We start from the raw sequence: 11,201 nt of genomic DNA, 5'->3' as shown, positions 1-11,201 counted from the left end.
TTCAGGATTGGGAGTTGATGAGTGGTAAGGAAGAAAAAGGTGAGGGCCCATCATATAGAAAGTAATAAGGAGATTAAAAATTTTGATAACTTGAGCTTGAAAGCTCGAGATAACGAGATTGCCCTAATCGAGACCAAAGGCTCGAAAGGGCGAAGATTGGCTCAGACGTCTGTCCCAAACTATTATAAAGTTTGGGCATCGAGAGTATACCCACTTGAGAGTGGGAGGGATACTACCAATTTAAAACAAGAAAATCCTGGATTCCCAGGGAAAAAGGTGGCAGTTACCCAAAAAGGCTATATTTTCGGGATTCGTGCATTAAAACCCTATTTCTTAAGCCACACGAAACCTATGACCCAAAAATCCCCCATTACCATAAAACTCCATTTTTTCACACACCTACCAGAAATTTCTTAGCCTAAATTGTGATTTTAAGCATGCCAAATCTATTTACATTAGAAAATTTGCTTAGCGCAAGGAAAAGCTCTAAAAATCTGGTATAAACCAGGAATGGCATTTTTACAAAAGAAACACGTAAAAAAGATAAAAAAAAAAAGCATATACAACAAAGATAAATTAGGAGGCTTACACAAAGTTATTCGTGGATATGATGAGATTTTCGACTGGAGTAGTGGAAGCAAGAATGATTTCACAGAGTCGAATGTACTGGAATGGTTTCGCTTCTTTGGCTTAGAGAACATGCAAAGAAAGCCCTGATTTTTCTCCTTATATTTTTTTTCTCTGGTTCGTGTTTTCTGAGAAGTAAAAATGATGAAGATGAAGGGGGTGTGCATATATATACCCCTGAGGGGATGTCAAGGGTTGAAATGATTGAGGCCCTTGATTTGGATTAAAGGAGGATTCGAAGGATAACATTTAATTATATAAACTGGCAGCAAAAAGGTCCTAGAAAAGGACATGTGCAGAAATAGGGAGTACTTTAGTACTCTTGGTGTGCAATCTCCAAATGATGCGTGTCCATACTTGGTTGTGGTACGTGGCACATTTTTCGAAAAGTGAAGTTCGAAAGTTTCTTTCTCATAGGATTCAAACCAACACTTTTGAGGGGGAAAAATGTTACACCCAAATTTCTACACAATCATAAATGGGCCTCGAAATGTAGGCTCGTAAAGCGTAAGCTCGAAAATAACAAGCAGAACCTCGAAATGTAGGCTTGTAAAGCGTAAGCTCAAAAATAAAAAGCAATGGTTGGACAATTGTATAAATTTGCATGGTTCTTGACTGGTTCTTGTTGGCGATCGAGCACAAGTTCAGAAGGCTCTAGCTTAAGTGTCAAGCTCGAAAGGATGAACCTTCTCCAATGCATATGGGTGTAATTAGAGCCTTCGTTGCAAGCTCGAAGATGTTGGCCTCCGAAGGTTGAGCTCAGTGGAATCACTGGCTAAGGAGGAAGCTGACCAGAATAACGAGCTCGAAGTGTTGGTTGATCTCGAAAGCGTGTAAACCTTGCGTTTAAGGTCAGCAACATGTTTTGAACATGACAACTGTTAGGAGGTCCCTATTCCTTAGGGATTTGTTGTTATCTGATATTAAATCCCAATTATCATGGGATATTATGTAATTAATGCATTTATTTGTATTTATTTCAAATTTGAATTGTAATTTCCCGAAATAAGGGGAAAATATTCTGTCTCCCAGGTTTATAAATAGCCTGGGGAATTTCATTTGTGGACACGCACAATATGGTACTGAGAATACTCTGTTGAATTGCTTTGATAAAGCTTTGAGAGAGTATCACGAATCAATACTATTGACTCGTGGACTAGGCATATTTTAACTGTTGAACCATGTAAATACCCTATTGTTCTTTCATTATTTCTTAAATTGTTGTTTAGTATTCTTCTAATTTAAGTTGACGAAAAACAACATCAACAGTTTTCTTTTAATTATTATCAATTTTAAAAAAATATATATATAAATCAATAAAAGTGGTTGAATTTTATGAATAAAAGACAAAGATTGCATAGGAAATTGGCTTTGGAATACCTATTATAGCTACTATTGTAAATGCATCATGTTCATGTCGACACTTTTATAACAGGATATGATTAAGACAAACACGAACATGCATGATTATTAAATGCATCAAGAACCTAAATACAATATATTTAGTTACGATACGCTGAACTATTGAGTTTAGTTTTGTGTTGTGTTTAGGTTGTGTTTTAGGTAGTTTTTATTAAGCTTTTTAGTTGTTTAGTGCAATATTATGCTTTGCTTTTGCTTGTTTTCATGTTTTAGCTTATAAATAAAGGAAAAGAACAATTAGAGCAAATTGGCAGAAAAATGATGAAAAATTAGCTTGGTGTACATTCTGTGAAAAGATGAATCCTCAAGTAATTTTATGGCTTCGGTGAATTTTTGGGAAAAAAATCACAAAAATTGAAGAAATTGTTAAGGGTTGTGATGCTATGATGTTGAGCCGCGGCTCGGTCCAAGGCAGAAAGCCTGTTTTTCGAGGATAGACAATGGGCCGCAGCGCGCCTAACTTTGTTTGCCCAAAAAATTTACACAGGCCGCGACGCTGAAGAGGTTAGGCCGCAGTGTGCTTAACGTCCACGCGAAGCCTAAATTGACACGGGCCGCGATACTTGAAATGTTGGGCCGCAGCCCGAATTGCTTTTAAAGAAAAAAATAGGTTTCAAACCTAATTTCGAGAGGAGAGAAAGAGACTTTTTGGGAGGACAATTTTGGAGAGCAAGGAATGCATTGTGGAGCATCCCCAATTATTGTTTCAAGAGTTCTTTTTCTTTTACCTTTGAATTCTATGTTATTTTCCATTTTTGTTTATGTTTAGAATGATGATTATGTAATAAATTTGTTATTAGGGATTTTTATTGAGTTACTTGAACTCTTATTATGATATGATGCAAAGTTGATTTTCTTCTTCAATTTTTGAGTCTCTTGCCTATCTATGCTTATTGTTTGATATCTGATTGGCCATCTAGTATCATAATCTACATGTTTTTGAATCAAAATCTGAAAAGTGAGATTTAATTATGCTTTGATAGGTTAGACATAAGCTTAATCATAGAACGAGAGTATCGTGATTGTTTATGTGGCATATTAAAATTGTGAATTTTAATGCTTCCTAGTTGATGAATTTATCATAGAAATATAGAAAATTCTCTTCTAGGTCGAGGTTTGTAATTCGTAACTTGATTATAAACTGCTTTTGACAAATTTCTAGCTTATTAAGAAGGAGAAAAGAAAACCTGCATTAGTAATTGATATAAGGGATAGTTGATGAAATTAAAACCCCTAATTGTTTAATCTTGAATTTATTTCTTGTGTTTCTGTGTCTTTTTTTATTCTTGAAATTTACAATAGTTTATGTTCTTATTCTTTACTTTTACAACCAAAAATATTGTTAACTAAATAGAAAAAAAAATTAATTGTTTGGTAATTGATAAGTCAGTCCTTATGGGACGATACTTGGTCTTACCAAGATTTATTACAAATTGTGTCTGTGTGCACTTGCATAGCTTTAATTTTTGCAACAAGTATTTGGCGCCGTTGCCGGGGACTGAAAATTATCAATATCAATATAATTAATTTTATTTCTAATTTGGTTGTTCTTTGAATTGTTTCTAACTTGTTTTGTGTGCATTCTTGACTATTTTTTTTCCAAGTAGTTCTGTTATATGTGTAGCAGAAGAGGAACATATTGCCTTGTTCCTATTAGTCCTGAGATTGAGAAAGCATCCAGGTAGAATTGTTGAAACAAAAGAGCCATTGGTCCAACTGTGGTTATGGAAAATCCTCAAAACAATGATGGGTTGAATGGAGGGGTGCCAGAAGTGGTGCTAGGGCGAGCTCAGAATCCTGTTGTGAGTAGTTTACGGGATTATGTACTCCCAACTGTTACGAGAGTGCAAACATGTATAAGACCACTGGCTGTGGAGGCTAATAACTTTGAGATTAAGGCAGTGATTTTACAAATGGTTCAATCCATCGTGCAATTTGGTGGCTTACCTTCAGAAGACCCTCACATGTATTTAGCTAATTTTCTGGAGCTATGTGCAACATTCAAGTATAATAGGGTGAGCGATGATGCAATCAGGTTGAGGCTATTCCCATTTTCGCTGCAGGAAAGAGCTAAAAGTTGGTTGATCTCCCTTCAATCCAATTCTATAATTACTTGGGAGGATTTGTCTTAGAAATTCCTTGCCAAGTTCTTTCCTTCATCAAAGGCTGCTAAATTAAGGGGGGAAATCAATAATTTTTACCAGCTTGAGGAGGAATCCTTATATGACTCTTGGGAGAGGTTCAAGGAACTGTGAGAAAGTGTCCTCATCATGACATTGAAAAGTGAATGTTGGTCCACAACTTTTACAATGGATTGTGCGGTACTACTCACACCATAATTGATGCTGCAACTGGAGGGGCATTTATGAGTAAAAGTGCCAATGAGGCATATGAGTTGTTAGAAGACATGGCCACCAACAACCACCAATGGTCTGATGAGAGGTCAACCAGTGTTAGAAAGGTTGCCGGAGTTCATTAACTTGATGCCATCACTGCCTTGACTGCTCAGGTTGCTTCCTTGTCAAAACAGTTGCAACAGAATACTGTGTCTGCTAATGTCATTCAGATGCCAGCAGGATGTGAAATTTGTGGTGGTCCTCACCAATTTGAGTAGTGTATGACAACAAAGTTCAATAACACCATCCCTATGAAGCAAGTCAACATGATGAGTAGTTTTAATAGGCAAGCCAGCAATCCTTTCTTTAATTCATTTAATCTAGGGTGGAGAAATCACCCTTATTTTTCATGGAGAAATAATCAGGGCCAGCAACCTCAATTCCAACCTCAATCTCAGCAGATTATGCCTCAACCTCCAACACCACCACCTAGGTCACCAGTTCCTGAAGAGAAGTCAAATGAGTTACAAGTTGCATTGTTGACCTTGACTAACTCCCAAGCTCAGTTTATGACTGAAACTCGGCCATCCACCAGAAATCTTGAAATGCAAGTGGGTCAATTGGAAAATATGTTAAAAAGTAGACCTCAAGGAAATTTTCCAAGTAATAATGAGGTGAGTCCTAAGGAGCAGTGTAATGCAATCTCCTTGAGAAGCGGTAAGGAGTTGGTAGAGCTAGTTGAGAAATTTAGTCTTCCATCAAAAATGGAGTCTGAGAAGAAGAATAAGGTGGATGAAGAGGTTAATGAGAACCTTGAGAAGAAGCAGCCAGAAATAAGTATTGAGCATCACATCAAGATCCCATATCCTCAGTGGTGCAAAAGAAGACACTTGACAAGCAATTTTCCAAGTTCTTAGATTGTAACGCCCTGGTTAGCCAAGACCGTTACACTGTGAATTTTAAATAGTACTTAACTCGCTAAACGAGTCATTAGGCCATAATTTTGCATCTAAGTGTGATTACTGGTCCAGGGTTAAAACTTTCGGTTAAAAAGGAATGGATGTTTCATTAAAAACATTAAACAGTACATGGGATCCCATAATAAAGGTTTACAGTTCCAAAATGGTCATTACAATTCAAAAGTTACAATCCGCCAACCTAAGCGGCAAAAATAGGGTTAAACCCTAGTTCCTCTGAGAAACCTTGGCGTCGCATATGTACATGTCGTCACCTAAGCTCTCCAACTCATGGTTGGTCTAGCTTTCCTTTCCCTTTACCTGCAGCACATAGCACCCGTGAGCCAAGGCCCAACAAAAAAACTTAATACAAGTGCATGAACAATATATACAAATTTAGATGTATATCTAGCATACCTACTCATGCATACACATAAGTACAAATAAATGATTATAGAATCATTCTGGGGCCCGCAGCCTTAATCAGATGACCATAGAGTTAACCTGAGGCCCTTTGCCCTGTATAGATGATCGTAGAATCAACTTGGGGCCCTTTTCCCTATGAATAGCTAGCCATAGAGCTAGCCAAGCGCTTTGTTTTCCAAGCAACCATAGGGTCGCTCAACGTAATTGTACGTCCTTGATCGAGCCCTATCCTTTCAACTAATAAGTCATGGCTCTAATAGGTACCCGAATATCTTGCTATAGGTGCATATAAAGATGCAGATATAGATAAACATACTTAAGACAATTCAAGTATGCATACATGATAATCATATAATTCAACCAATCAGATACAAACATAGTAATAACCATGTTCCTTAACGGGGCCGAGTCCTAATTATGCTGACAATGTAAACAATCAGTAAATAATTATCCATACACAGAGCATTGAAGCATGCTTAATCAATGAGCACAAACATAGTCTCAATCACATTCATTCTCAAGGGCCCGAGCACTATTCTTAGTTATAATCAACAATCGGGCCAAAGCCCTAATCACATATACCACGTATTGGGTGCAGTTTTCTTACTTGTGGTATGAGCACAAGTTATATATAAAAAGAACCTTTGAGCACGATCCTGTCCCGAGCCCTAGCGTTAACCTAGTCATAACCATAAACAGTGTTTCAATGAATTTAAATTCAAAAATCAAATCCCAGGACCAATCCCGCGCTCTCGGGATCTCCAATCCCACCAAACAGGGTGGTGGAATCGTCCCTCGAGCCCTCGGGCCAAAGCCCCAAAAAGTGAAAAAATTCATTCCATGAAAAATAGTACGACGCTATGGCGCCGCCTACCAGGCGCTATGGCGCCAAAGTTAGAAACGACAACCTGACAACTTGACCCATGTTGTAGTGCCATCCACTGGGCGCTATAGCTCCAAAGACAGAGAACCCAATTTCTGGGTTTTTTCCAGTGAACTTCCCCGGGCCAGAGCTCCAAAAATTGATCCCAACCTCAACCGAACCCATAACTGAACCCAAAAACTAGTTCTACACGTCTTAGACATCAAAACCAAATCAAAACTTCTGAAAAACCTCATTGATTTTCCAAAACTAGCATCAAATCATTGTTAGGACTAGTTTTGGTATGTTTTTAGGGCATGTGTTTAAGATGCAATTTTAATCTTTTATTTGGTTTTGTGCGATATTATGCCGGTGTTTATTGTGTTTTCAGGATTAAGTATGGTTATGAAGGAAATAGCTTGAAATTGGAGGAAAAGCGCTTAATTCTTGAAGAAATGGTGTTAAAACGGGTTAAGGAATGGAAACTAGGCGAATTCGGGGCTCAAATTGATGATTTGGCGAAAAAGTGGAATTAGAGCCGCAGCCCTAAGAGTTTCAGAGAAAAGAAAAAAAATTCTGTCAGCATTAGAGCTGCAGCTCTATCACATAGAGCTGAGGCTCTATTAAAATCTAAATTAGAGCTGCGGCTCTATCAAGTAGAGCTGCGGCGCTACAAGAACCAGAGACGAATTCCAGATGGCAAAGTGGACTAGAGCTGCGGCTCTATCATATGGAGCCGCAGCGCCAGTCCGTACGGAAGCCGAAGTTAGGGCATTTTTCAAGGGCAATTTTGTCCTTTCGCACATAATTAATTAGGGATTATAAAAGCTTTCTTAATGATGTTTTTAAGAGTAGATTAACCCTAGGAGACGGCTGGAGGCACATTGTGGAGGATTGCAAGTGGAGTCGAAGAATTCATCACAGTTTTCTTCTTTTCTACTTTGAATTTCTGTATTTTGGATGCTTTTTATTTCTTCTATGGTTATTATGAATTTGATCATGAACTAAACTATTTTTCTAGGGTGTTAATGGATTCTCCTGAACCTTTATTTTAAATTAATGCAAGTTTTATGATTTCAATTTTATCTTGTGATTTATTCAATTTGAATCTAATGCTTGTGAATGATTGATCACCATTGACATGAAATATATGATTTTGATTCGAAATCTAAGAAGTGAGAATTGAATATACTGTAATTAAATAAACATAGATTTCATATTAGGACGAGAGTACCTGTGTGGTCTGTGTAGTTTTAGGGTTGTTAATCTTAATGCCTATCTTATGTTTATTTATCACAGAGATGTAGAAAATTTGCATAAGATTGAGACTTATATATCCTAGTACGAATATAAGTTATTATTGTTGACCTGCTATCACAAGAGAAGAATTGAATAGTAAGATTTGTGTTAATGAGAATTAAAGAGGATGGTTGATGAAATTGATTGCCCTAGTTTTTAATCCATTGAATTTTCTTAACGTTGTTTATTTTTAGTTCTTGAAATTAATTTCAGGTTTTTGGTTTATAATTTTAGTTAATTCTTGAGACTCAATTATCGTAAGCCAAATAGAAATAGGAATTAAGTTTTGGTACTGAATATACAGTCCTCGTGGGAACGATCTCACTTACTCATTATTACTTGTTACGATTACGTGCACTTGCGTATCGATTTTACACAACAATCATAAACTCAATAAAAAAACTCAAGATTGAAGCTTAGAGAATCATTACCTCAAGAACTAAAGAGTTTCCTAGCAATCCCCCAAGAAATTCCCTAGCTTTAACTCCTTAAATCCAAGCTTTTCATCAAAATTTCAAGAGATAGAGAGAGAGAAAATCGAGAAAAAGATGGAGAAAGTGCCATGTTTTGCTACTATGTGAGGTTTCCTTCAACCAAGGGTAAGTGACTAAGTCACTATCTTATCACCAAAATGACTATTTTTCCCTTAAGCCCTTAATTGCTACTTAATGCCCTCAATGATATTTTGGTCTTTTACCACCACAATTCACCATTTCTTTAAATAAGTCTCACCTATCTCCAAAAAAAATTCCCATTACCCAAAAATTCCCAGTCATGCGCTAAATTACCAAATTACCCCTAGGCTCGCCCCGAGCTCGAAATTGGACCCTGTTATGACCAAACCGCTACTTTGCTCGCTAGGATCGTCTCGTGCCGAATAGTCCAAATATATCCACACAATAATGTGGTCTCATCATATGTCACAAATATATAATCATATATTCAAATATTACCCCTAACGGGTCAAAATTACGAAAAATGCCCTTCTAATAAGAAATGACCCACACACATATTTAACACACTTAACACATGAAATATTAGTCATATAATAATATAACTCACATAATCATGCATATTATAAGTGTGACTAAAGTGAAATAAAACTCGTTTAACAACATTAATTATAAAATTTGGACATTCATTGAAATTATAGAAAGTTATACAGTTGGGATCCCAGAAATACTGTTTAGAAAGCTGTATTACAACTCAAAATATACACACGGTCGACCTAGGTGACAAAACAACCATTACGGTACATTTTCCCAAAAATAACCCTGGCCATGGCAGCCAAGTAGGCCGGACATGTGCACACTGTTCCACACTCTCCGAACTCATGGTTGGTTGACCTTTCTTTTGCCCTTACCTGCACCATACATCACCCGTGAGCCGAAGCCCAGCAAGAAAACTTAACATATAACATATCACGTATCAATCCAACAATATACAACAAACAATCAACAAACTAAAAACGTAGTGGCGCTTTACCAGGCCCTGAGTATGCGGTCCTCACCGAGCGGGTGGATACAGAACCCTTGGAGGGTCTCGCCCTAGCGACCTGCACTCAGCGTGCTCAATGTCGATCCCTGCCCCTTTCCATCCCTGGATTCTTGTCGTTCCCAGACCTTCGCCGTTCTCAGCCTTCACCGTTCCCGGCCTTCGCCTTTCATTCATAAATAGGCATAACACAATATAATATTCACATATATTTGTCATATATTAAACATAAACAATAGGGCCACGCCATGTAACACAAACAATAGGGACATGCCCTGCTCTATGGGTACAAAAGTTTTCTTACCTTTAGTCCAAGCACGAGTTAAATATAAACTACCCTCGAGGACGATCCTGTCCCAAGTCCAAGCGGTAACCTAGTCACAACCATAAATAATAACTTCATTAGGATTCAATCCTCAAAATCAAACTTCGGGACCAATCATGTGCTCTCGGGACTTCCGATCCCACCCAACGGGGTGGTGGAACCATCCCCCGATCCCCAAGTCCTTTCCAAGCTCTAAAAATGAAGTTTCCTGAGATTAACATAGCGTTGGGGAGCTAGAAACCAATGCTGGGGCACTACAGCAGGTCAGAGATCCCCAAACCCTCCTCTGCATTGTGCTGGGGCGCCCAAACCAGCGCTAGGGCACTACTTGCAATCCCAGAAACACACTGGTTTCTCTTTTCCACCATTTCTCCGAACCTACGCTTGTCCAACCCACTCCCCAAGTGTACCCAAGTTCCAATTGGACCCAAAACTCCAAATAAACAACATAAACAACACACATGTATAAAAAACAAACCCAAACTCACATCCAAACTCCAAATCACTCAATGATCTAAAATTGCTCAAAGCTTAAACTAAACCAGAAATTTTTTAAAAGCTTAAAGAAATCCTTACCTTTAGAGAGGAGTTCGACCCTAGGCTGCCTCAAATGCCACTCCAAGCTTCCATTCTCACATTCCCAAGCTAGTGTTCCTCAAACTTCATCCCAAAAATCCAATTTTCAAAGATTAAACTCAAAACTCACAAGAACAAGTAAAAGACCTAAAACCAGAAATGAAATTCTCACCTTTTTAGATTTCAAAATTCTTAAGACTTGGTAGCTGTTAATCCACTGCCACGACTTGAATCTACTCCCAATTTCTCAAACATCCCAAATCCTCAAGCTTTTTCTTGGATTTTCCTCTAGAGCTCTTGAGAAACTAAGTGAATATGGTGGAGAGTGATAAACGTGCAAGGCTTTCCTTCAGCCATGGGTTTTCTAGCTCTAAGCCCAAAAGACCATTCTACCCCTCCCTCTAACTTAGTTCTAGGCTAACCCTTAAGGATATCTAGGTCTTTTCACCCTTTTATCAGAAATGCCACCTTTTACTGCTATTTCAGTAACAACACTAACCTCAGGTTACTAATAGTTACCAAATACCAAATTTGTAACCCTTTGCTGCGGGACAGGATCTCCCAATGCCTAAAACACCGCACATAGCTCAAAATCATACCCTCCACGGGTTTAATTAACAGAAATGTCCATGGTTACCAAGCATGGGGCTTTAAACACAAATAAATTCACATACACATTATTTACATCTATACCCTCAGCGGGCCAAAATTACAAATATGCCCCTAATTACCAAATGGGGCCCACATGCATATTTTATTCACCTAAACATGCATTTATAATCATATATTCATTTAATTCACATATTAGCATAATTGAATCAATTATTTCCCTCTCGGCATGCTAATCAAGGTCCTAAGCCTTATTAGCAAATTTGGGA

General features: G+C 37.9%; 1 non-coding gene across 1 annotated transcript; it reads right to left on the bottom strand.

The window, feature by feature from the left end:
• Positions 1–4,220: 4,220 nt before the first annotated feature.
• On the bottom strand, positions 4,221–4,326 carry LOC133802819 (small nucleolar RNA R71). The gene has a single exon (XR_009877565.1). It is a non-coding gene; the product is annotated as a small nucleolar RNA R71 (small nucleolar RNA).
• Between the last annotated feature and the right edge of the window lie 6,875 nt (positions 4,327–11,201).

The sequence above is a fragment of the Humulus lupulus genome, chromosome 9, assembly GCF_963169125.1.
Source record: "Humulus lupulus chromosome 9, drHumLupu1.1, whole genome shotgun sequence".
Taxonomy (NCBI): Eukaryota; Viridiplantae; Streptophyta; class Magnoliopsida; order Rosales; family Cannabaceae; genus Humulus; species Humulus lupulus.
The sequence above is the reverse complement of the archived record's forward strand: the minus strand, read 5'-3'. Positions and strand labels throughout refer to the sequence as shown.